This window comes from Schistocerca cancellata, chromosome 8, assembly GCF_023864275.1.
Source record: "Schistocerca cancellata isolate TAMUIC-IGC-003103 chromosome 8, iqSchCanc2.1, whole genome shotgun sequence".
NCBI classification, from domain to species: domain Eukaryota; kingdom Metazoa; phylum Arthropoda; class Insecta; order Orthoptera; family Acrididae; genus Schistocerca; species Schistocerca cancellata.
In genome coordinates, this window is record NC_064633.1 from 590,701,811 (window position 1) to 590,729,568 (window position 27,758).

Sequence of the window (27,758 nt, forward strand, 5' to 3'; positions counted from 1 at the left end):
ATAGGCAGTAAACCACCCAAGTTTGCATAGTTGGTCAGTTGACAATCACCGTTGGCTACTTCAGATGGAATGTCATCACCCATGCAGTGCAAACATATGTTACGGGATGGTTAACCATCAGCTCATTGGCCTGTTTTTCATGGACGAACACGGAATGCGCACAAGTATCGCAGCCTCCTAACCGACCATGTTCCACTGATGCTAGAAGACGTTCTTCTGCAGTTCTCTGGATTTGAGCGTGTACGCTTTTCTACATCTACATCTACATCTACATGATTACTCTGCAATTCACATTTAAGTGCTTGGCAGAGGGTTCATCGAACCACAATCATACTATCTCTCTACCATTCCACTCCCGAACAGGGCGCGGGAAAAACGAACACCTAAACCTTTCTGTTCGAGCTCTGATTTCTCTTATTTTATTTTGATGATCATTCCTACCTATGTAGGTTGGGCACAACAAAATATTTTCGCATTCGGAAGAGAAAGTTGGTGACAGAAATTTTGTAAACAGATCTCGCCGTGACGAAAAACGTCTTTGCTTTAATGACTCTCTCCCCTATTACGTGATCATACAAAACGAGCTGCCCTTTTTTGCACCCTTTCGATGTCCTCCGTCAATCCCACCTGGTAAGGATCCCACACCGCGCAGCAATATTCCAACAGAGGACGAACGAGTGTAGTGTAAGCTGTCTCTTTAGTGGACTTGTTGCATCTTCTAAGTGTCCTGCCAATGAAACGCAGCCTTTGGCTCGCCTTCCCCACAATATTATCTATGTGGTCTTTCTGAAGTTGTTCGTAATTTTAACACCCAGGTACTTAGTTGAATTGACAGCCTTGAGAATTGTACTATCTATCGAGTAATCGAATTCCAACGGATTTCTTTTGGAACTTACGTAGATCACCGCACACTTTTCGTTATTAAGCGTCAATTGCCACCTGCCACACCATACAGCAATCATTTCTAAATCGCTTTGCAACTGATACTGGTCTTCGGATGACCTTACTAGACTGTAAATTACAGCACCATCTGCGAACAACCTAAGAGAACTGCTCAGATTGTCACCCAGGTCATTTATATAGATCAGGAACAGCAGAGGTCCCAGGACGCTTCCCTGGGGAACACCTGATATCACTTCAGTTTTACTCGATAATTTGCCGTCTATTACTACGAACTGCGACCTTCCTGACAGGAAATCACGAATCCAGTCGCACGACTGAGACATACCCCATAGGCCCGCAGCTTGATTAGAAGTCGCCTGTGAGGAACGGTGTCAAAAGCTTTCCGGAAATCTAGAAATACGGAATCAACTTGAGATCCCCTGTCGATAGCGGCCATTACTTCGTGCGAATAAAGAGCTAGCTGCGTTGCGCAGGAGCGATGTTTTCTAAAACCATGCTGATTACGTATCAATAGATCGTTCCCTTCGAGGTGATTCATAATGTTTGAATACAGTATATGCTCCAAAACCCTACTGCAAACCGACGTCATTGATATAGATCTGGAGTTCGATGGATTACTCCTACTACCCTTAAACACTGGTGCGACCTGCGCAATTTTCCAATCTGTAGGTACAGATCTATCGGTGTGCGAGCGGTTTGTATATGTTTGCTAAGTAGGGAGCTATTGTATCAGCGTAATCTGAAGGAAACCTAATCGGTATACAATCTGGACCTGAAGACTTGCCCCATAACAAGAGATTTGAGTTGCTTCGCAACCGCTAAGGTATCTACTTCTAAGAAACTCATCCTATCAGCTGTTCGTGCTTCAAATTCTGGAATATTCCATTCGTCTTCCCTGGTGAACGAATTTCGGAAAACTGCGTTCAATAACTCCGCTTTAGCGGCACAGTCGTCGGTAACAGTACCATCGGCACTGTGTGGTGAAAGCTGAAGGATGCTGTCTAAGAGGACGTACTGCAGCAGCCTGCTCGAAGATCTGAACTGAAATGCTAGTATGTGTAGCATTCTTTCCATACCAGACTGGAAGCGTGTATTACCGCTGCCGGTCGTCATTTTGAACCCAACCTGTGATGTTCAATTATCTCACTACTGGTCAGAATCCATATTTTAAACATAGCTGCACAAGAGCAAAGGTTTCACGTAATAAATTTATAAGCAGCCGACCAGTTGCAATGGATAACGGAATTCTTTACCTAGGTTTCGACAAATACAAATTTGTCTTCTTCAGAAGGTAACAATTTTACATTAGTAAGGACTAATTTACCATCGCGGTGTTTACAATTGTCGGCATAGATCCATGTGTCAAAAACAAAATATAGCCCTAGAAATAGGGTTTGCCACGTTAATATAAAATACCTCATGGATCTTGCAGAGCTCGGCGAGATCCATGAGCTATTTTATATTAACGTTTATAATTTTATAACTAATGTATGTAGTTGATCTTTAGTGTACCGGACTGTGTGGCCGAGCGGTTCTAGTCGCTTCAGTCTGGATCCGCGCGACCGTTACGGTCGCCGGTTCGAATTCTGCCTCGGGCATGGATGTGTGTGATGTCCTTAGGTTAGTTAGGTTTAAGTAGTTCTAAGTTCTAGGGGACTGATGACCTCAGATGTTAAGTCCCGTAGTGCTCAGAGCAATTTTGTTCTTTAGTGTGTGCTACCACAGGCATTGTACTAGTGTCGGTGTGGGAACTTTTCATAATACAATATCTTGCAAACGACTAGCACTAAGATTCTCGAAGCAACACCACTGAAATTCTAATTTAGCCTACCTTTAGTTTGATAATAACAATAGGCACTGTTCCATTTAAAAAAGTGTATGTCTGCACAAAAGTTCACTTTTCAAATATTATTACAATCTGATGATTGGGTAACAATACGATCCCCTAACTACCATTTCTTACTGTGAAAGTCGCATTTCAATAGCACAGCCCATTTCCGAGTTATTTGAGGTGAAAATTTTATGTGGTTTACATTGTATATAAACTGAGTGATTTTCATATACTGTAGAAAGAGCAGAATGAGATCTAAACTGGTTCTAGATTATTCACATGGCTTTGAGCACTATGGGACTGAACTTCTCAGGTCATCAGTCCCCTAGAACTTAGAACTACTTAAACCTAACTAACCTAAGGACATCAGACACATCCATGCTCGAGGCAGGATTCGAACTAGCGACCGTAGCGGTCGCGCGGGTCCAGACTGTAACGCCTAGAACCGCTCGGCCACACTAGCCGGCTCTAAATTGGTGCCTGCTTTGTAACATAGAGCTGAGTGTGGAAGAAGTTTTAAAATTTTGTGTGGGTGCGTCAATTCATTCTACGTTGGAATACTAGTGCAACCCATAATTGAGGACTGCCCGAGGATTTTGGATCGCCATTAGGGTGTAGAAAAGGAAGACATCAAAGGAATTCAGAGTTGAGCTGGTGTCACTGGTAGATTTGCTCATCGCGCGAATGTTAGAGACGCTCTGTGAACGCAGATGGGAATCCTTCGAGGTAAGACGACGTTCTTTTCGAGGAACACTATTGAGGAAATTTGGAGAACTGGCATTTGAACTTGACGGCGAAACAGTTGTACTGGGCCCAAAAGACGAAGATAAAATAAGAGAAATTAGGGTTCACACAATGATACATAGACAGCTGCTTTTACCTTGCTCTCTTAGCATGAGGAATAGGAAACGAAATGACTTGGAGTTGCACAAGGTGCCCTCCACTGTGCATTAAACGCTGGCTTTCGGTATATGTATGTCGATGAAGTGAAACGACAGCGATTATGATGATGGTGGTAAGTTGGCCTGGCTCATAGCATGCACGCCCGTACCACGAAAATGGCTCTGAGCACTATCGGACTTAACTGCTTGAGGTCATCAGTCCCCTAGAACCTAGAACTACTTAAACCTAGCTAACCTAAGGACATCACACGCATGCATGCCCGAGGCAGGATTCGAACCTGCGACCGTAGCTGTTTCGCAGTTCCAGACTGAAGCGCCTAGAACCGCTTGGTGACAACAGCCGGCGCTCGTACCACGGTTACTCATATACAAGATGGGAAAATAAAAGTGGCCAGGAGAACAGAGTTCCAGGGTACAAAGAAACACAACAGAGGAAAGGAAATACATTACGAACCTGGCTGTAGTATGTATTGAAAGTGACCACCATTCATTTCTTATCACTTTTAGGCCATGGTCAGCAAGTTGCTGGAGGCGGATCGAAGCTGGACAAACAGTTTTTGAAGACTACGATGGTTGTTGCGATGCGCGTTAGACTTGATGATTCCCCACATGAAGTAACTGTTGTAAGTAACTGTAGGTCTTTTCCTCCTCCGTTGATGCTGCGACAAATGCGCGTCCAATCGTCATTCCATCCCTAAGGGTGCGAAACAGTGGATGAAAATCTTTTTGAAAATATGTTGCTATTAACTGAATTTACAAGCTAGAGCAACGAAAATTGATATTCGCTACTCGGCCAGAAATAAATAAATATGTGTTTCAATATTTTTTACATTTAATGCCTATGAGTGAGAAATGGAGGAAGAAATTTTTTTACATAAACCATTAGTAGAGATCTACTGAAGTATTTTAAACCTACACCTACGAGAATTGCTGTTTGACTCATCGGTTAGAAATAAAAAAAAATCGTATTGCGCTGTTTTTGGAAAGTCAACCTCTAAGAGGGTGAAATAGCGAATGAAGAGTTTTATCAAAATTGTTCATGGAAGCATTTTGAAAAACCATACGTATGAATATTTGAATTTGGCTTCTCGGTTAGAAATTAAAATAAATAAATGGGTGTTTCACTGTCTGAAAACTCAAGACCAGTTGCGGTAAAACCGGGGATGGATGGTTCTATAGAAATATTCCACTATGCAAGCATTTTTAAAAACAAAGCTATTAAAATATACGGAAGAATTAAGAGTCTCGGGGCGGTACCATGCAATTAGAAGGCCCTGGGTTTCCTGCCGGTTCGAGTGATTAAAATTACCGGAAACTCCAACACGACCCAACATCAAGAATAATAAAAAAGACATCTAAACTTCTGAAGCGCTCTTTGGTGGAAGACAGTGTGTACACGAATACTCTCCCGTTTGTTGCTGCACCACCTACTACTTATGCTTCACCGAAAATCCACAAGGACGGGATGCTATTCCGCCTCATCGTATCCACAACTGTTTCAACATACAAGCTAGTAAATTACTTGGCCAGTCTCCTCTTTCCAGTCGTGGGACACTGTGGAAATCGTATTAAAGATTCAGCAGATTTTATGAGACGATTTAACCGTCTTAGACTCAGTGGTCAGCTTTGCCGTATTGGTGCTGTTTACGAATATGCCTATCACAAACTCTTTCAATCCAATGTCCCTGCACTTCGTAAGTGACGTGGTCGAACTATTTAGGCACGCGTTCACGTATACTTCATTTCACGCAACGGACTGTATTACTATCAGACGTAAGGCGTTAGAGTGGGTAGCCCGTTGGCTCCAGCTGTGGAAAACCTCTTTGAGGATAGTGAAACGTCCCCTTTGAACAATTGTACAAGACTGTGCTTAAACTGACACACAATATTTTTAGCGCAACGCAATCTGACTTTCAAAAATCCCTACAAAAGAATGGCCCTGAGTAACATTAAACTATACGTTTCACAAATCACTTACCTCACCAAATATCTTCGATACTCGAACTACTGCAATACAGCGAGCGCCACTACTGCCAGCTAAATAAAAGATTCAAACTACGGAAGGCACTAACTACTGATAGAGATAGTTAGCAAATGAAAGATATTAATAGAGAACAAACAATGTATTTACCTTACTATTCATAATTGACATCCAGTCTTACGGATTATCAAAACTCCGCCATCTCTCTCCCCACATCCACCACTGCTGGCGGCTCACCTCCAACTGCGCAAGGCTACGCGCTGTTAACATCCAGGTGCCCCTCTGCAATGGCAGACAACAATGCAAGCTAGCCACAGACTGCACACAGCACAGCCAGTGATTTTCATATAGAGCGCTACGTAACTTTGCCAATAAGAAAATATAAACAGCCTACTTACATAGCCCCCATGCTCCCCACAAAAAATTTTACAAATTTTTTTGGCCAGTGGCCAATAATGATTTGATAAAATTTATCATAATTACACTAACAAAGATATCCAATGCACACACTTATTGATACAATGTTGGTCAAAAGCTAAAATTTTCTCACAGTCCATAAAGACAGTCCTGATCATTCATCATAATAGTAATTACAGTTTCTCATTAGTAAAAAAATTGCACACAGAAGTAGTGGATTTCCATGCAGTCTTGAAGAAGTAGTGATGTCCTTCCAACGGAAAGACAGTGCTGACTCTTGACATGCTGACAGGTAATGGGCCACAATGGAGTAAACCCACAGCAGAGTCATTCGAAGTTCTGACGAATATTGGTAGGTAGGGCATCACAGAGCAGACCCACTGCAGTCCTGGTAGAGAGTATTGGTGGGCCACCAGAGATGCAGACCCACTGTAGTCCTTGTAGAAATTGTGGACAGGCCCACTGTAGTCCTGGTAGAGAGTATGGTATTGGTGGGCCACCAGAGGTGCAGACCCACTGCAGTCCTTGTAGAAATAATGGTATTGGTGGGTCATCAGAGATGCAGACCCACTGTAGTCCTTGTAGAGATGGCCAGCAGCCATCTGTTGCGACTGTGCAGGTGCACAATCACCATCGAAGAGTCTTGCAGAGAAGATAGCAAGTCCATATACCCCCACTTGTCCACTCACAAAGTTTGTGGAATTGTCCTTAGAACCAGCACTGCTGTTATCCAGTCCCTTGCTGAATTATTAACACATGTGCAAACACTATCAGTCCCTACTTCTCACATATTGTCCATATACTATGACCAACAGAAATGTGTGCAGTGAAATGAATGCTTACAAGGTACTTAATTTGATTAACTGGCGTCAATTACAATTATATAACATAAGAAAACAATTACAAAGATACAAAATACATCATTAAAAACATAACAATACAGATAACATTTGTAGTAATAGGGGCTTTACAAAAGAATAGAAATAAACATATACATCAGTGTTACAGGAATGATGACATGAGTACAAAAATAAAAGATCAGAATCACTTTTGAAACGTCAACTTCACACATGAGCATTAAAACAAAACAGAATAAATAATGTCTAAGCATCTTTACAAAGAAAATAACAGAGTGTTAGAAAAATTCTACAACATAGCTCTCATCAGCTAAACACATAAAGACAGGAAAAACACAAATACACAAGGGTACACAAACATATAGCGGAATAATAGAAGGAAAGGACAGGGTTTGTTTTACTGCAGTATTTTGCAAACAAAACTTTCTTTACTTCTCGGAGATCTCCCTTCATTCATCATTATTCCCAAAAAGTCCTATCTATACCTCCTTCCTGCATTCTATTCATATTTCTTTCAAAATAATTATTTCTGATTGTACAATACTCATTGGGGCCCAAATCTTTTTCATATAAGTTCGCAATGCATTCTTTACCTATTCTCCATAGTCAGTTTCTTATATAGTCTACCCCCTCTTAAGCTAACTTAAATCTACTGAGCTCAGATATATATACCAAGGGACGAGGCAATGCAGCATCACATAACAAATTAACACAAACAGCAATGCAAAAAAATGGAAAATTGCAAAACAAGCTACAGTAAATCTAAATTACCAAGCAATGCAACATTACAACTAATATGAGCCAATGTGCAGCAACAATAAATATAAGTCAGTAGTAAAACTAGCTTAACAGAGTAATACAAAGTCAAATTCAATAACACTATGCCTGGCAAACAGCAGCAACTTATACCTAGACATGACATAGCTCAAGCAGAAAAAATATTACACTAAAATGGCCATGTCTAATACCTTTGTCACATCTTAACATTAGAGTGATGCATAACAAAAACTTACGCTAGTAGATAAGTTACCAAATCGTAAAAAAATTATTTATGCAATTCCTGTGAAGGGAAATGTCTTTTTGTGCTCCCTCATTTTTTTGGCTAGATCATAAAATTATTTACTGGATCTGTAGGCATAAAATATTTATGTTAGTACATATATTAAATTTTATTTTAACCAATGCTGCAGTGAAGCTAGAAACTTGATATTAAACAAAATGTGTAAATAAATACATAAAGCAAGCCATATGGCATTTTTCTTAACTAGCAAGACAATAGCCGTGAAATGCTTCTCATCGTTTCAATAGGAATTTCAGTAAATATCATAAATTACGAGCTCCACAGTGTTATCATATGTTTTTAATTTCGACAAAGTCGTTTTTGCGATGCTTTCTACAAACGAATGTCATTAGCGGAGGGGTTTAGGCCTCCTTTTTTTTTCTACCTGTGCTTCCGGAAAGGCACACCCTAATGGCTTGTTCTCCAGGTGTCTGACTGACACAGCTGTGTGCCGACGACGCACGTGCAGGTGGTCACTTAACTTTCTTACGGAAATATTTACGACAGCAGTTTCCGCATAAAAATTTCACAGGTCGAGAATTTACGTTGCAAATGTGTAGAAACAATATCCTATGAATATAACAGTGTCCAAAAAATTCTTCGCCGGCATTGTGATACGTTCACGCATTTACACACACATTTCATAACTCTTAAAGTACGATTCTTGGTTTCCAACATCCTTTTTCACAAGTCCGCATCCCTAACCACTATTCATTACTCCTTACCTTATTCGTCGACACTTCTTCAATATTGCATCATAACAGATAAGTAGCATAATTAAATTTTGTTCCATTGTGTCTAACTTTTTAAGATTTTGTTCCACTGTGTCTAACTTTTGCTGTGTTTGTCTCTGGTATTGTTCCATTGTGTCTAACTTTTGAAGCTTTTGCTGTGTTTTTCTCTGATTTTATTCCATTGTGTCTAACTTTTGAAGCTTTTGCTGTGTTTGTCTCTGATTTGTTCCATTGTGTCTAACTTTTGAAGATTTTATCCCATTGTGTCTAACTGTTGCTGTGTTTGTCTCTGATTTTGTTCCATTTGTTGCATTAGTTGTAATAACAATGCATTAGTGTCTGGAATCTGTTCCTCTACTCTTTTCAGCAGTGCATTTGCACCGGCAACATTCACATTTTGACAAGCTGAAAATGTGTCTTGACTTATTTGAGAAAACGGTGAGGACGCAAAACCTGAATCTACAGTATTTGCAAAATTGTGTCCTATCATTTCGGATTCCTGAGGCGAGCTGTTGCCGACCGATCGATCGATAATGCTTCCCTGTTCACTACCTGTTTGACTGTCTACGCCATTGTTTGACGCCCGCTCCATTTCCCTATGCACAGTTACCAAATTACTACTTTGAATATTAGTTAATTCATTACATGGTGGGGCCAACACACTGCTTTCGTCTTCACTGTCAATTCTCAATTTACTTTGGAGCCGAGTGTTACGTTTTTCACACGCCATTATTGTCACAATATTTCACACGATAACACAGAAAAGCACAATTTGAATAGCAAAAATAAGAGAACACATTAACATAGCACTGAAAATAATATGTAGTTAATTACAAGCGCAGCTGCGAAATACTTGGTGCAAATCTACATGCATGCCACAACTGTTTTACAGTACAACAATGAAAGACTGCAACTACAAAGGAGATTCTCTCTACAATTACGCGGTAGCAATAAACAAAAGCTACACTAAATACAGAAACTACAAGAAAAAATCAGAAGATTCCAGTGAGGTATCCTAGGCTAAGGGTCGACATATGAAACGTCCCCTTAGAACAATTTATACAAGACTGTGCTTAACCTGGTACACAATAATTTTAGCGCAACGCAATCTGACTATCAAAAATCCCTGCAAAAGAATGGCCCTGAGTAACATTAAACTATACCTTTCAGAAATCACTTACCTCACAAAAATCTTCGTTACTCGAACTACTGCAATACAGCGAGCGCCACTACTGCCAGCTAAATAAAAGATTCAAACTACGGAAGGCACTAACTACTGATAGAGATAGTTAGCAAATGAAAGATATTAATAGAGAACAAACAATGTATTTACCTTACTATTCATAATTGACATCCAGTCTTACAGATTATCAAAACTCCGCCATCTCTCTCCCCACATCCACCACTGCTGGCGGCTCACCTCCAACTGCGCAAGGCTACGCGCTGTTAACATCCAGGTGCCCCTCTGCAATGGCAGACAACAATGCAAGCTAGCCACAGACTGCACACAGCACAGCCAGTGATTTTCATATAGAGCGCTACGTAACTTTGCCAATAAGAAAATATAAACAGCCTACTTACATAGCCCCCATGCTCCCCACAAAAAATTTTACAAATTTTTTTGGCCAGTGGCCAATAATGATTTGATAAAATTTATCATAATTACACTAACAAAGATATCCAATGCACACACTTATTGATACAATGTTGGTCAAAAGCTAAAATTTTCTCACAGTCCATAAAGACAGTCCTGATCATTCATCATAATAGTAATTACAGTTTCTCATTAGTAAAAAAATTGCACACAGAAGTAGTGGATTTCCATGCAGTCTTGAAGAAGTAGTGATGTCCTTCCAACGGAAAGACAGTGCTGACTCTTGACATGCTGACAGGTAATGGGCCACAATGGAGTAAACCCACAGCAGAGTCATTCGAAGTTCTGACGAATATTGGTAGGTAGGGCATCACAGAGCAGACCCACTGCAGTCCTGGTAGAGAGTATTGGTGGGCCACCAGAGATGCAGACCCACTGTAGTCCTTGTAGAAATTGTGGACAGGCCCACTGTAGTCCTGGTAGAGAGTATGGTATTGGTGGGCCACCAGAGGTGCAGACCCACTGCAGTCCTTGTAGAAATAATGGTATTGGTGGGTCATCAGAGATGCAGACCCACTGTAGTCCTTGTAGAGATGGCCAGCAGCCATCTGTTGCGACTGTGCAGGTGCACAATCACCATCGAAGAGTCTTGCAGAGAAGATAGCAAGTCCATATACCCCCACTTGTCCACTCACAAAGTTTGTGGAATTGTCCTTAGAACCAGCACTGCTGTTATCCAGTCCCTTGCTGAATTATTAACACATGTGCAAACACTATCAGTCCCTACTTCTCACATATTGTCCATATACTATGACCAACAGAAATGTGTGCAGTGAAATGAATGCTTACAAGGTACTTAATTTGATTAACTGGCGTCAATTACAATTATATAACATAAGAAAACAATTACAAAGATACAAAATACATCATTAAAAACATAACAATACAGATAACATTTGTAGTAATAGGGGCTTTACAAAAGAATAGAAATAAACATATACATCAGTGTTACAGGAATGATGACATGAGTACAAAAATAAAAGATCAGAATCACTTTTGAAACGTCAACTTCACACATGAGCATTAAAACAAAACAGAATAAATAATGTCTAAGCATCTTTACAAAGAAAATAACAGAGTGTTAGAAAAATTCTACAACATAGCTCTCATCAGCTAAACACATAAAGACAGGAAAAACACAAATACACAAGGGTACACAAACATATAGCGGAATAATAGAAGGAAAGGACAGGGTTTGTTTTACTGCAGTATTTTGCAAACAAAACTTTCTTTACTTCTCGGAGATCTCCCTTCATTCATCATTATTCCCAAAAAGTCCTATCTATACCTCCTTCCTGCATTCTATTCATATTTCTTTCAAAATAATTATTTCTGATTGTACAATACTCATTGGGGCCCAAATCTTTTTCATATAAGTTCGCAATGCATTCTTTACCTATTCTCCATAGTCAGTTTCTTATATAGTCTACCCCCTCTTAAGCTAACTTAAATCTACTGAGCTCAGATATATATACCAAGGGACGAGGCAATGCAGCATCACATAACAAATTAACACAAACAGCAATGCAAAAAAATGGAAAATTGCAAAACAAGCTACAGTAAATCTAAATTACCAAGCAATGCAACATTACAACTAATATGAGCCAATGTGCAGCAACAATAAATATAAGTCAGTAGTAAAACTAGCTTAACAGAGTAATACAAAGTCAAATTCAATAACACTATGCCTGGCAAACAGCAGCAACTTATACCTAGACATGACATAGCTCAAGCAGAAAAAATATTACACTAAAATGGCCATGTCTAATACCTTTGTCACATCTTAACATTAGAGTGATGCATAACAAAAACTTACGCTAGTAGATAAGTTACCAAATCGTAAAAAAATTATTTATGCAATTCCTGTGAAGGGAAATGTCTTTTTGTGCTCCCTCATTTTTTTGGCTAGATCATAAAATTATTTACTGGATCTGTAGGCATAAAATATTTATGTTAGTACATATATTAAATTTTATTTTAACCAATGCTGCAGTGAAGCTAGAAACTTGATATTAAACAAAATGTGTAAATAAATACATAAAGCAAGCCATATGGCATTTTTCTTAACTAGCAAGACAATAGCCGTGAAATGCTTCTCATCGTTTCAATAGGAATTTCAGTAAATATCATAAATTACGAGCTCCACAGTGTTATCATATGTTTTTAATTTCGACAAAGTCGTTTTTGCGATGCTTTCTACAAACGAATGTCATTAGCGGAGGGGTTTAGGCCTCCTTTTTTTTTCTACCTGTGCTTCCGGAAAGGCACACCCTAATGGCTTGTTCTCCAGGTGTCTGACTGACACAGCTGTGTGCCGACGACGCACGTGCAGGTGGTCACTTAACTTTCTTACGGAAATATTTACGACAGCAGTTTCCGCATAAAAATTTCACAGGTCGAGAATTTACGTTGCAAATGTGTAGAAACAATATCCTATGAATATAACAGTGTCCAAAAAATTCTTCGCCGGCATTGTGATACGTTCACGCATTTACACACACATTTCATAACTCTTAAAGTACGATTCTTGGTTTCCAACATCCTTTTTCACAAGTCCGCATCCCTAACCACTATTCATTACTCCTTACCTTATTCGTCGACACTTCTTCAATATTGCATCATAACAGATAAGTAGCATAATTAAATTTTGTTCCATTGTGTCTAACTTTTTAAGATTTTGTTCCACTGTGTCTAACTTTTGCTGTGTTTGTCTCTGGTATTGTTCCATTGTGTCTAACTTTTGAAGCTTTTGCTGTGTTTTTCTCTGATTTTATTCCATTGTGTCTAACTTTTGAAGCTTTTGCTGTGTTTGTCTCTGATTTGTTCCATTGTGTCTAACTTTTGAAGATTTTATCCCATTGTGTCTAACTGTTGCTGTGTTTGTCTCTGATTTTGTTCCATTTGTTGCATTAGTTGTAATAACAATGCATTAGTGTCTGGAATCTGTTCCTCTACTCTTTTCAGCAGTGCATTTGCACCGGCAACATTCACATTTTGACAAGCTGAAAATGTGTCTTGACTTATTTGAGAAAACGGTGAGGACGCAAAACCTGAATCTACAGTATTTGCAAAATTGTGTCCTATCATTTCGGATTCCTGAGGCGAGCTGTTGCCGACCGATCGATCGATAATGCTTCCCTGTTCACTACCTGTTTGACTGTCTACGCCATTGTTTGACGCCCGCTCCATTTCCCTATGCACAGTTACCAAATTACTACTTTGAATATTAGTTAATTCATTACATGGTGGGGCCAACACACTGCTTTCGTCTTCACTGTCAATTCTCAATTTACTTTGGAGCCGAGTGTTACGTTTTTCACACGCCATTATTGTCACAATATTTCACACGATAACACAGAAAAGCACAATTTGAATAGCAAAAATAAGAGAACACATTAACATAGCACTGAAAATAATATGTAGTTAATTACAAGCGCAGCTGCGAAATACTTGGTGCAAATCTACATGCATGCCACAACTGTTTTACAGTACAACAATGAAAGACTGCAACTACAAAGGAGATTCTCTCTACAATTACGCGGTAGCAATAAACAAAAGCTACACTAAATACAGAAACTACAAGAAAAAATCAGAAGATTCCAGTGAGGTATCCTAGGCTAAGGGTCGACATATGAAACGTCCCCTTAGAACAATTTATACAAGACTGTGCTTAACCTGGTACACAATAATTTTAGCGCAACGCAATCTGACTATCAAAAATCCCTGCAAAAGAATGGCCCTGAGTAACATTAAACTATACCTTTCAGAAATCACTTACCTCACAAAAATCTTCGTTACTCGAACTACTGCAATACAGCGAGCGCCACTACTGCCAGCTAAATAAAAGATTCAAACTACGGAAGGCACTAACTACTGATAGAGATAGTTAGCAAATGAAAGATATTAATAGAGAACAAACAATGTATTTACCTTACTATTCATAATTGACATCCAGTCTTACAGATTATCAAAACTCCGCCATCTCTCTCCCCACATCCACCACTGCTGGCGGCTCACCTCCAACTGCGCAAAGCTACGAGCTGTTAACATCCAGCTGCCCCTCTACAATGGCAGACAACAATGCAAACTAGCCACAGACTGCACACAGCACAGCCAGTGATTTTCATATAGAGCGCTACGTAACTTCGCCAATAAGAAAATATAAACAGCCTACTTACAATAGTTCCTTAATCATAGCGCCATTAAGAAGTAGTTCTTAATTCGATACGTTTACGACACGTTCGTCATTTTCCGTCATGAACGTGAGAAACATGACGAATTCTTGGAACACCTCAGCGGTGTTAACAGCAACATTCAGTCGCCATGGAGGTTTTAAAGACTATGGATTTCCCTTCGTCGCGGTCCTCGTCCGTTGCAAACGAAATGAATGCCTTGGTCATAGCATCTACAGAAAACTCACCTACATCGATCTGTACTTGCATGACATCAGCCGTCATTACCCGGCACAGAAGCTACCTGTACCACAAACATTGGTGTATCGTGCAACAACGACATCAGACGCAGTTGACCCCCCCGTGAGCTGAGCCGTACACGCAAGGTCTTCAGGAAGAAGACCTGTAACGTTCATCAAATAAACGAAGGAACTTGAAGCAAGAATCGCATTAAGACCACCGACGAGGAGCAGGAAAAAGAATTTGTTTTCTTGCCATTGTAACCACCTCCGTTAGGACCTTGCATAAAAGGCGGTGAGGGTCTCCCGCATCGTCATCTACGCTCCTCGGAGTATGGGACCTCCTCATCATCAATCTTGCCATTCTGTGGCTCCGCCTCGTACAAGATAAACCGTCTGCTGAAACGACGCAAGACCAAATAGATCTTCATTCCTTCGACAGAAATACGTCAATTACTGAGATCAAAGGCGCAGCAGTTCTCAGAAGACCTGGGAACTACAAGATAACTTGCCGGTCTGGCCAGTCTTACTTTGGACAACAATGCGCGCTGGGGCATAACGCAGGAAGGAGTATGAGAGGTTTCATCGCCTACGCTACCCCGAGAAATATGCTTTAGCTGAACATACTTTAGTAAACGGACACGGGATAAAATTTGACGATATATCCGTCGTGGTTCGCACAAACGTCTGCAGGAGCTGTGTAATATAGGAATCCATTGAAATAAGTCGCCGATAAGACCCTAAATAGGCCTGCAGCTAAGCATAGTGTGGGATCCAGCGATCGTGCTGTTGAAGCGGGCGCATAGAATGCCGAGTCACGTATACCAGTACACGACGATGCCGCGACCACCATTGACGTCACAGCCGACATGGTATACAGGCAGGAGTTCCCCAAGGAAGTATCCTGGGGCCCTTACTGTTTAACCTCTACATTAACGACCTCCCAGATACACATAACACGACGGTAGCAATCTACGCGGATGACACTGCCATCCTTGCGCAAGATTGGAAGCCGTCTAACATTAACTCACGACTACGGACTGCACTCAGAACGGCGGAGCCTTGGCTGGTGAAATGGCGTGTTAGAGTAAACGTCGACAAGTGCGAGGCCGTTCTGTTCACTAGACGACCGAAGCAACTGCGCAAACATCAGCACTGCAACCCAATAACACTACACACACGCCCAATACGTTTCCGCGAGAAGGTCGAATACCTCGGTGTCTGGCTGGACAGGAAACTACTCTGGGGGGACCACATTAAACACGTGACCAACAAAGCTAACGCGAGGCACAAACAACTCTACCCTATACTTAACAGGCGTAGCACACCGAACAGGAGGGTGTCTATGTCCATATACATGACACTAATCAGACCCCTGATGACGTACGCAGCCCCTGTCTGGGCATACGCTGCGCCAACTCGCCTGCGCCGTCTGCAGCTCATACAGAACAAAGTACTCAAAATCATAAGCAACGCTCCGCGCTACACACGCATCGCGGACCTTCACCGGGAATACCGGCTAGATACTATCTTGCAGGTATTCCAAAAACTCTCCACGCGACTGTACAATAACACGAGACACTCGCGCAACCCGTTTATCCTTTCTCTGGGTAACTACGACCACAACCATAGATGGAAGCATAACAGACCAAAGACATTACTGGCTAGGAACTAAACATCTATGGTCCATAGAACGCTAACACGACAGTACTGGCGAGCCCCTGCAACACAGTTACTACTGGAAACCCAGATGTGCGACCAGCCGAAAAACAGGCAACCGCAGGGAAGCCGTACTGCCCACAGCACGCAAACCAGCCACACACACCCCCTACACCATCCGTGAGGCGATCTATGACCGATCGCCCACTAATCTACAACGACATTGAACTGTTGCAGGGACGCAGCAACTGCAGCAAGCGCCGCAACAAGCTCCAGCAACGACAAAGGTAACGATGCACGATACCTCGAACTAACATAACCGCACCTTGCATGCTCTGTCGCAGCTAGCAAGCCGCTACTGCCCTTACTACCCGTCCTACTGTCGCAGAGGTTTTTTTCCCTTGGCTCTTGCCTTGGCACTTTTTTTCCTCTGTCCTTACAACCGCTAACCTTCAATCGTTTTCGACCACTTCTATCTCCTGATGGACCATGTTAATGAGTAATTTTACTCAGACGCATGGATAACATCACAGGCCGTGTCCTGTGACGCCTGATTAAAAAACTAACATGTTTACGAAGGTGACAGTAGAACTTTTGGTTTGGTCACCACGCTGGTGTGGGCGTGGAGGGGCCCCATCCTTTATTATGAAGGCAGTGTGTATAAGGGGCATACCAACATCCCACTGGCAGTCGTATCACTTGACAATGACCAATGAATATACACTCCTGGAAATGGAAAAAAGAACACATTGACACCGGTGTGTCAGACCCACCATACTTGCTCCGGACACTGCGAGAGGGCTGTACAAGCAATGATCACACGCACGGCACAGCGGACACACCAGGAACCGCGGTGTTGGCCGTCGAATGGCGCTAGCTGCGCAGCATTTGTGCACCGCCGCCGTCAGTGTCAGCCAGTTTGCCGTGGCATACGGAGCTCCATCGCAGTCTTTAACACTGGTAGCATGCCGCGACAGCGTGGACGTGAACCGTATGTGCAGTTGACGGACTTTGAGCGAGGGCGTATAGTGGGCATGCGGGAGGCCGGGTGGACGTACCGCCGAGTTGCTCAACACGTGGGGCGTGAGGTCTCCACAGTACATCGATGTTGTCGCCAGTGGTCGGCGGAAGGTGCACGTGCCCGTCGACCTGGGCCGGACCGCAGCGACGCACGGATGCACGCCAAGACCGTAGGATCCTACGCAGTGCCGTAGGGGACCGCACCGCCACTTCCCAGCAAATTAGGGACACTGTTGCTCCTGGGGTATCGGCGAGGACCATTCGCAACCGTCTCCATGAAGCTGGGCTACGGTCCCGCATACCGTTAGGCCGTCTTCCGCTCACGCCCCAACATCGTGCAGCCCGCCTCCAGTGGTGTCGCGACAGGCGTGAATGGAGGGACGAATGGAGACGTGTCGTCTTCAGCGATGAGAGTCGCTTCTGCCTTGGTGCCAATGATGGTCGTATGCGTGTTTGGCGCCGTGCAGGTGAGCGCCACAATCAGGACTGCATACGACCGAGGCACACAGGGCCAACACCCGGCATCATGGTGTGGGGAGCGATCTCCTACACTGCCCGTACACCACTGGTGATCGTCGAGGGGACACTGAATAGTGCACGGTACATACAAACCGTCATCGAACCCATCGTTCTACCATTCCTAGACCGGCAAGGGAACTTGCTGTTCCAACAGGACAATGCACGTCCGCATGTATCCCGTGCCACCCAACGTGCTCTAGAAGGTGTAAGTCAACTACCCTGGCCAGCAAGATTTCCGGATCTGTCCCCCATTGAGCATGTTTGGGACTGGATGAAGCGTCGTCTCACGCGGTCTGCACGTCCAGCACGAACGCTGGTCCAACTGAGGCGCCAGGTGGAAATGGCATGGCAAGCCGTTCCACAGGACTACATCCAGCATCTCTACGATCGTCTCCATGGGAGAATAGCAGCCTGCATAACCGCGAAAGGTGGATATACACTGTACTAGTGCCGACATTGTGCATGCTCTGTTGCCTGTGTCTATGTGCCTGTGGTTCTGTCAGTGTGATCATGTGATGTATCTGACCCCAGGAATGTGTCAATAAAGTTTCCCCTTCCTGGGACAATGAATTCACGGTGTTCTTATTTCAATTTCCAGGAGTGTATTTACTAAGATGGTATCTATTCTTTCGTACATTTCCGAAAGAACAGATACCATCTTAGTAAATATATAGTTAAGGCTCACCGGCCACTTCACCATCTTCTTCTTCTGTGCGAATGCACAAACAGTGCCCGAACTCTTACGGAGATCGGCAACGCACTGCGAGTAATGAGTATAATGGGCGGGGGCACTACGAATGTAGTGCGGGACAATACGCTGAGAATGTGGGTTTCGCGGGAGGCGTGCCAAAGATAAATCCCTGCAGTCGCTCTATTCTCTGTGTCCTCGGTGGCTGAGATGGAAGCCGGCACGGTAGCTCAGCGTGTTCGGTCAGAGGGGTAGCTGCCCTCTGTAATAAAAAAAAAAAACTGAGTTAATGGACCAACGACGAACTGAAACGGGTGTTGTGCGACGTCCGCCCCGAGCAGATGCAACGAACGAAAACGAACAAAGTAAGATTTTTTTTTATAAAAAGAAGATGGAGACAGCGACTGCCATGTAAGCAGGAGATCCCGGATTCGAGTCCTGGTCGGGGAACACATTTTCATCTGTCCCCGTTGACGTATGTTAACGCCTGTAAGCAGCTAAGGGTGTTCATTTCATTGTAATGACCAATGAATGCCTGGCCGAAAGCTCCTGTAATTTTAATCACTTAACGCAGCTGAAAACCTGAGAACTTTGGTTAAATGAAAATTTGTATTTGGCTTCACTCTTATAAATAAAATAGAAAGATATTTCATTCTTTTCAGAAAATCGGAACCTAAAGAGGTAAAATGTTAAAATGCTTTATAAAAGTATTTTTAAGACTAAATCTTTGGCAACTGGAATTTTGCTCCTTGGTTTGAAAAAAAAAAAGTTTGTGTCACTGTTTTTGAAAATTCAACCCCTCACGTGGTGAAATGAACTAGACTAATTCACTGACCCATCATCCCTGGTCCTAACCGCTAAGGATGAAAACTGAAATTAGGAGAGCGTTTACATCTTATACTGAAGGCATCGTTATCGTTCAGTAAGGGATTGTTCGAAAATTCATTCCTAGGGAGATGAAATACGGGATGAAAAATGTGTCACTATCAAGGCAACTTTGATGCTAGACTTACGAAAATTGGTATGTGCTATGTCAGTAAGAAATAAAGAAATATACGTGTTTAACTACTTTTGGAAAATCAACCCCTAAAGGGGAAAATTAAAGGACGAAAACTTTATGGAAACTAGTTCCTTAAAGAACTACTAAAGCATTTTGGAAGCTTCATCTATTAAATCGGGTATTTGATTTCTTGATAAGAATTTTAAAAATTTGTGTTCTATTGTTTTTGGAAATTCAAGCCCTAAGAGTGTCAAATAGGGGATGAAAAATTTTCAGAGAATATTTCTCTACATTTACAAATTTTGAAGCTAAGCCAATGAAAATTTGTATTTCACTTCTCTATTAGATAAAAGGAAATATATAAAATTACCAAATATGCAGCAACCAGTTGCCTAATCATGTTTTACTTATTCACTTTTGCAAATGGATTTCAACTGATTAACAGCCATGATCGGTGCTACAAAGACAAGAATAAAAATAATTAATAACAGTGAGCAAATGAATAAATGTACATAAAGCAACGTAAACCAATTAAATGTGTATAGACACATTAAACCATTTGAAATGAACATACAAATTTACATTTCAGCCAATATGTACCCTGAGTAGTAATACTGTCTTAAGCAGAGGTCATGTCACTAGACATGGCCTGCATCTCAACAGGTATGGAAAGGGGAGGTTGGCAAAGCTTATAGGTGACAGCATAGGTGGGGGTGGTGGGATCACTCATGGGAAAATTCCTGTACTAGTGGGTGTTAGAGCTGCACCTTTTTTAGATTGAAGTCAGCAGATAGGTATTCCTGCTTAAGGGAAGTCTCTGTAACAAAGACGGAATTAGTTCATCAAAATATACAATGTATTAGAGATAAAGTTAGTGAACTGCTTATAGATGTTGATGGTATATCTGAACACTTCTTAAATAATGAGATAATTCAGTGGCTTCCTTTACCAGGATACAGGTTGGCTGGCAGCTTTTCTAGGAGCTCTTTGCGGTGTGGGGGAGTAGCCATGGTGTGAAAAACGGTATCCCATTTGAGTCAATTGATGTTTCAAAGTACTGCACTGAAAAGGTGTTTGAATGTTGTGCAGGCGTGGTTAAATTTAGTGGAGTTAAACTTCTAACTGTTGTTATTTATAGATCCCCAGACTCCGATTTCACAACATTTTTGCTAAAGCTAGAGGAGGTTCTTGGTTCACTTTATAGGAAATACAAAAGGTTAATTATATTTGGTGACTTTGATATTAATTGTATAAGTGATTGTGCAAGGAAATGAATGCTGGTAGACTTCCTTAATTCATGTAATCTTATGCAAACCGTATTCTTTCCAATGAGAGTGCAAGGGAACAGTAGAACAACCATAGATCACATTTTTGTTCATTCCTCATTACTAGAAGGGCATTCTGTTAACAAAACAGTGAATGGCCTTTGAGATCATGATGCACAAGTTTTAACACTGAAAGATTTTTGTGCTGCAACACATGTTAAATATAGTTATCAACTTTTTAGGAAAGCTGATCCATTTGCTGTAGAGACCTTTGTAAACCTTATCAAGGAACAAGTGCGGCAATATGTTTATAGTGCTGATACAGTAGACGATAAATATAATGCTTTCCTCAAGACTTTTCCCGTGCTCTTTGAAAGTTGCTTTCCGTTAGAACGTTCAAAACAGGGTACTAGCACAAACAAGCAGCCTGGGTGGCTGACTACAGGGATAAGAATATCCTGTAGAACAAAGCGCCAGTTATATCAAAACGTTAGAAACAGTCAAAATCTAAATGCAGCAGCCCATTACAAACAGAATTGTAAGGTGCTTAAAAAAGGTATTAGGAAGGCAAAAAGTATGTGGTATGCAGATAGAGTAGCTAAGTCTCAGGATAAAATTAAAACCATATGGTCAGTCGTAAAGGAAGTGCCTGGCCTGCAGAAACAGGTCGAGGATATAGAATCAGTGCGTAGTGGGAATGTCCATGTTACTCATAAGTCGCATACATGTACAGTATTTAATAACCACTTTCTGAATATAGAAACCTAGTCCGAACAGGGAATCATATAGCGCTCGTAGAAAAAAGTGTTCCGAGACTGTTACCTGAAATGCTCCTCCATGATACTGACAAGAGGGAGATTGAGTTAATAATTAAATCACTAAAGACCAAGAACTCTAATGGATATTGCGGGGTATCTAACAGAATACTAAAGTATTGTTCTATGTATGTTAGCCCAGTACGTAGCCATATCTGTAACTTTTCCTTTAGGAGTGGTCGGTTTCCTGACCGATTTAAGTACTCGGTAGTGAAGCCACTAAAAAAAAGGGAGACAGAGATAATGTTGGCAATTATAGACCTATTTCTATGCCATCGGTGTTTGCTAAAGTTATCGAGAAGGTTGTACATACAAGGTTACTGGAGCATTTAAATTCACATAATCCCGGGTTCAAGTCCCGGTCGGGGTACACATTTTCAACATGTCCCCAATGAAGTACATCAACGCCTGTTTGCAGCTAGGGTGTCCATTTAATTATCATTTCATTTCTAGCAAAGCTGCATGGTCATCCACGGTAACTGTTCTATTGGAACAGATACTACCATCATATATAGTTAAAATATGGCTTCCCGATCATTGACCTTCTTGAGCGAACGCACACGCTATGCCCGAACTCGTACGGGACTTGGTAGATTAATCTGCCACGAGTAATGAGTATGATGGGCAAACATCTATTAGGCGCACTACGAATGTAGTAATGTGGACATGTCGGGAATGTGCATGTCACGGGGAGCGTGCAAGGGATAAGTCCATGCAGACGCACTATCCTCTGTGCCCGCGGTGGCTCAGATGGATAGAGCGTCTGCCATGTAAGCAGGAAATCCCAGGTTCGAGTCCCGGTCGGGGCACACATTTTCAACATGTCCCTAATGAAGTACATCAACGCCTGTTTGCTGCTAGGGTGTCCATTTCATTATCATTTCATTTCTAGCAAAGCTGCATGGTCATCCACGGTAACTGTTCTTTGGGAACAGATACTACCGTCATATACACTGTAGAAAGTTAGTAGCCCTCTTTTGCTTTAGCGGCAGCGTTTTTGATATCTCAATCTCCGTCTGTTACCGTGGCTGTCGCCTAGCCATAGGTCTATTGGAGGGGCTAAGCAGAATCGTTTATTGTTTGTTTATTTATTATGATACCATTTTTTACGATCAAGACACGAGAAATAGTAACAGCACAGAATGTTATTTATCTTTAGGAAACTATTTTAATGTAAGGAATTGGTAACGTGCAAGTACGACTTGCGTATTGAGGATTCCGCACAAATGTAATTATGTATATAGACAGTTCATCCATTCCAGGAATCGAGGATATCGCCATTTTTGCCTGATATCGACATTGCTACTGGAAAGATATCGGTTCCCGTGATCCCGAAACTTTCGAGAATGTTTTCATTTCGAGTTCCACGTCGCGTAACAAATGACAGACTATTTTTTCGTGTGATATACTTGCAAGTTGACAATTTGTTAATTTTTTCCTTTTTCTATGGAAAAACCTTGTCTGTTGCCAATATTCGTGATCGGAGGTCAACGGGAAGTACCCTATAGGTTTTAATGAGGAAGTTTTTGAGTATCACAATATGCGTCAGAAATGACCACATTTTTGATTGCAGCTTAATGTTTTTGCACCACCAAGGGACAGTAGACCTTCGTACGTGACAAATATTTCAACTTGATAAGTCTATCCATTATCGAGAAAAAATGATCACGTGCAAGCAGGACTTGCACACTGAGGAATGCAGACAAACATAATTATGTATAAGGACAGTTCATCCATTCCGGGAATCGAGAATCCGAACATCGGACAGACTGGCAGATGGAGAACAAAGTGATCCCAAGAGGGGTCCGTTTTTACCGACTGAGGTGTGGAACACTAGGAGAGGACGGACGTGCTCGAATAAATGGCTAAACCGTTTTATTCAGTTTTGTCGGAAGTCAACACAACGTGCAACGACCGCTAGGCCTCCTCGCTCTGGGCGTTAGACAGGAATATGTACCCTGGCGAACAGCACTGGCAACACCAGACTGTGGGCCTGATGGCGTTGAGGGGGTGTGATGGCGTCTGTGGCACCTACACCGGTCAGAGCAGCACTGACTGCGGTTCGACAGTGTGCAAACACACTCCAGCGGCCGAAAGGCTCCTCTGTTGCTTTACGTCTGTTTTAATCGGAGTTACAGACCATTCGCCCTTTCTCCACTGTCTTAAAGCATGTGAGATAGGGTGACTGCATGGGTCAACACCAGTAGTGTGGGAGTGAGTGAACGAGTCTCATTTTGTAGCTTTCTTCCTCATTGTGTGACAACGATTATGGTCATTTCATCCACATTAGTTCCTTTTAATATGTGTAAGGGAGCTGATGACCTCGCCATTGAGTGCCCTTAAGCTTCGAACGCACACACACACACACACACACACACACACACACACACACACACACACACACACACACTCTCCCTCTCTCTCTCTCTCTCTCTCTCTCTCTCTCTCTCTCTCACACACACACACACACACACACACACACACACACATGGTACAGAACTGACTTACACTCAATGGTGGGATCATTGAGTGACGATTCTGTGGAGTTCCCTTTCCAAAACAGTTTCACAAGCATTAAGGATAATTTCATACTCCAAATTCCCTGCATTAGAGTTGTAAACGAGAGACTCCAAGATGGTGTCCACGATTGCGCCAGCAATCACAGGGCAGTTCAATATTGGTGTGTGATGTACCTGATAATGCTTAAGGGTGCCGGCTTTGGAGCTGCTGCTGGTAGACCTAGGGTGATGAGGAGATTATGTCTAAACTCTATATTACAGATGGATCCTAAAAATAACAACCCACACCAGGTAGGTAAGAAAGCAGTAGGATATACACTTGTCATTTTACTTATAGAATATGGAAAACATGAAAAAAATTATAAAATATTGGAAAAATGGAAAAACTGAAAATAATCCAGAAAATGTGGTTAAAACAGAAAAAATAGAAAAACATGAAAAGTCGAGAAACACCTCATTACGAAATGGATATACAGGATATCAGCATTTATGCGGAGCGACTAGTCGAAATTCGGGGAATAAGCACTATAGTACGTCCTAAATTACTTAAGGATTGACAGCGAGGACGGAAGCTGGGCCACTTTCCGCTAATGCCGCCCTACCTGCAGCTGCAGGTTATCAGACCTTCACCCCACGCCACATCACTTCCTGCTTCCACGGGGTGGAGCTTCATCTGCAGCCAGATCGTTGCTCTGTGTTATCATTTACACCCTGTGGCTTCCTGTGAGTTCGTTTTTACGGTTACTCGTTTATCTGTTGTTACTGTTATTTCTTGTTACTCTTATTCGTTGTGTGGTACCGAACAACGTCAGCGGGAAGTTCGTGGAAAGTTATAAGTGGAAAAGTTGGCCATGGATTGCCGTAGGAGTGCAGTCAAGAAAAATGGTTTGGGCGTTACGTACCTACTTTGAGAAACAAAAACCTAACGGTCGCCCTGGCCCGCATCTCGTGGTCGTGCGGTAGCGTTCTCGCTTCCCACGCCCGGGTTCCCGGGTTCGATTCCCGGCGGGGTCAGAGATTTTCTCTGCCTCGTGATGGCTGGGTGTTGTGTGCTGTCCTCGGGTTAGTTATGTTTAAGTAGTTCTAAGTTCTAGGGGACTGATGACCATAGCTGTTAAGTCCCATAGTGCTCAGAGCCATTTGAACCATTAATGGTCGCCCACTGTTCTCCGTTACCAAAATGATTGACAGGACTGTTGCAGCTTTGAATATAAACAAAAACACTGTTGTGAAGGTTGGAAAGAAATATTTGACAAAGAAAAGGAAGCTGAAGAACCGTCGAGATGTAACACACCTTGCACAAAATGGCGAATGGATAAGCAAATTATCAATATTGATTCGTTCTCAGATGATGTGATTCGTTCAAACATTTATGGTTACTATAGCAGGAAGTTACTGCTCGCTCTTAAAGAATCAGGTCTTTTTGCAGGTAATCTCACATCCTTCTCCACAGTTATTCGCAAGCTAGACTGTCACTATGGACACTTCTGTGGCCTCTAGCAGTTGATGGAGAAGGAGGATGTAGCTGCTTGGCGATGCCATTTTTTAAGAGACATCTGTAGCATAAATATCGATTTTATGGTGTGGCTTGACAGTGATTCAGTTCTGGTCACATTGTCAAACAGGGCTGGACAGACAAAGCAGCTAGAGGAACAACGGCAATGCCTTCTGGTGACAGGAGCAGACTTACATTTCTCCGTACAGCCACATCGCAAAGGTTTTTCTCTTCTGCTTTTTAAGTCAAAGATAACAGAAGATTATGTCGAAGAAATGAACCACGCTACATTGAGAAGTGTTTCGAAGATTCACTATTACCAAATCTGGGAAAACGGTCAACAATTATACTAGATAAAGTTACCATTAAGTTTTTGCTGACTGGCAAACCGAAGGAAGGAAATTATTGATTGGCTTCAGCGTCATAACGTCGAGGTAAGTGATAACCTCTACATGCTTTGCGTGCGCAGTCTACATTTGTAAATACCTAAATAACAAAATTATATCGACGGAAATTTTGAAATTTTAGTAAGAAAGCCTTAATAGCAATTAATTTCGAAGGACGTTCATCTTAGCAATTCGGTATGCATCAAAAACAATAATTATTTCTGTGTGCAATGTAACAGCCGTAATACAGAGGCTCTGCTATTTATATCCCGTTTGTTCTTTCTAAACAATATATATTGGCTTATTTAAGACACATTTTCCCATCGTGATAAACCCACTTAACCAAATACCTTGTAGTGTTAGAGTTAAGTTGGCTGATCAGAAAAATTAATAACAATTTCTTACATATCTGTAGCGATCTGTTCCTCTTGTGCGGTAGCGTTCTCGCTTCGCACGCCCGGGTTCCCGGGTTCGATTCCCGGCGGGGTCAGGGATTTTCTCTGCCTCGTGATGACTGGGTGTTGTGTGCTGTCTTTAGGTTAGTTAGGTTTAAGTAATTCTAAGTTCTAGAGGACTAATGACCATAGATGTTGAGTCCCATAGTGCTCTGGGCCATTATGAACAATTTTTTTGTTCCTTTTGTAGAAACTGTACAGGCGCCCGATTAGTAGGTGACGTGCGTCGTAGTTAAGTCGAATTATCTCGCGTTAGAGATCTATGTCACAATTGTGGTTTCGAAGACATGAAAAATTGATGTACTCTGAAGATTTCGTTCCTATAATGTACCGGGTGATAAAAAAGTCAGTATAAATTTGAAAACTGAATAAACCACGGAATAATGTAGATAGAGAGGTACAAATTGACACATATGCTAGGAATTACATGGGGTTTTATTAGAACCAAAAAAATACAAACGTTCAAAAAATGTCCGACAGATGGCGCTTCATCTGATCAGAATAGCAATAATTAGCATAACAAATTAAGACGAAGCAAAGATGATGTTCTTCACAGGAAATACTCAATATGTTCACCATCATTTCTCAACTATAGCTGTAGTCGAGGAATAATGTTGTGAACAGCACTGTGAAGCATGTCCGGAGTTATGGTGAGGCATTGGCGTCGGATGTTGTCTTTCAGCATCCATAGAGATGTCGGTCGATCACGATACACTTGCGACTTCAGGAAACCCCAAAGCCAATAATCGCACGGACTGAAGTCTGGGGACCTGGAAGGCCAAGCATGACGAAAGTGGCGGCTGAGCACACGATCATCACCAAACGACGCGCACAAGAGATCTTTCAGGCGTCTAGCAATATGGGGTGGTTGTTTTCGGTTCTAATAAAACCACATGTCATTCCAAGCATGTGTGCCAATTCTTACCTCTCTATCTACATTATTCCGTGGTTTATTAAGTTTTCAAATTTATACTGACTTTTTGATCACCCTGTATTTACCTAACTTGAATAACAAAAAAGTTTCACGAATATCGAAAATCCGGTAACGTTAATGGTTCTTATATAGCCTTAATAATTTGTTGTCACAGTTTGTTGGCCTACAGGCCAATACTAGAGACCGATCACAGTGTCATCCTCAGCCCTTAGGCGTCCAATGATACGGATACGGAGGAGCACGTGGCCAGCAC